Below are 995 nucleotides of genomic sequence, written 5' to 3' on the forward strand. Positions count from 1 at the left end.
AGTTTCAGATCTTGAAAATGCTGGTGCAGCTAGTGAAAAGGTAAGAAAGAATCTCGTGAAAACAATAAGGATGCAGGAAAGAATAATCCATCACCTGCAAGATGATGCAAAGATGAACAATTTTGAGACTAATAGGCAACAGTGAGAAAGAAGGAGTCAATACAAATGACATTTAAAAAATATGGACAGAAGTAATAGCAGAAAACTTCTGAAATATGAGGAAACAATCTGAAATTCAGGTAACTGAAGCATACAGAATGCCAAGTAACCTCAATCCAATGAAAAACACACGGAGACATATAATAGTCAAGATTCCAGAAATTCAGCACAACAATAATCTACTGAAAGCCGCTAGAGAAAACAAGCAGATCATATTCACAGGAAAACCCATACATTTACAGCCGACTACTCTTCACAAACCATGAAGGCAAATGGAGGATGGAGCAGAGTACTTCAGGTCCTCTATGAAAACAAATTCCAACCAAGACTACTATACCCTCCAACACTCTCTTTCAAGTTTGATGGAGAAGTAAAATACTTCCATGACAAAGAACAGCTAAAGAAATTCGTGATGTCAAAGCCAACCCTACACATGCTACTGAAAGATGTTCTAGAGAGGGACCAAAATGATCAGAATTCCACGAATGAGATCAGAAGCAACCAACTAAATAGGACAAACAATTAAACACAGGAGAAAAAGGAGGAAATGACAACAGGTAAATAACATGGCAAGCGTAAGTCAATACATCTCAATTATAACCATCAATGTAAATGGACTCAATTCACCAATTAAGAGAAATAGACTGGCACAGTGGATTAGGAAACAAAATCCAACAATATGCTGTATATAAGAAACACATTTAACTCATAAAGACATTCATAGGATGAAACTCAAAGGATGAAACACAAAACTACATGCCCCAGCTCCTGAGAAAAAAGCAGGGGTAGCAATTCCATTCCCAGACAGTCTCAACTTAAAACCAACAATGATCAAG

Source organism: Octodon degus, unplaced genomic scaffold (genome assembly GCF_000260255.1).
Source record: "Octodon degus isolate 3935 unplaced genomic scaffold, OctDeg1.0 scaffold00011, whole genome shotgun sequence".
In the NCBI taxonomy this organism is placed as follows: Eukaryota; Metazoa; Chordata; class Mammalia; order Rodentia; family Octodontidae; genus Octodon; species Octodon degus.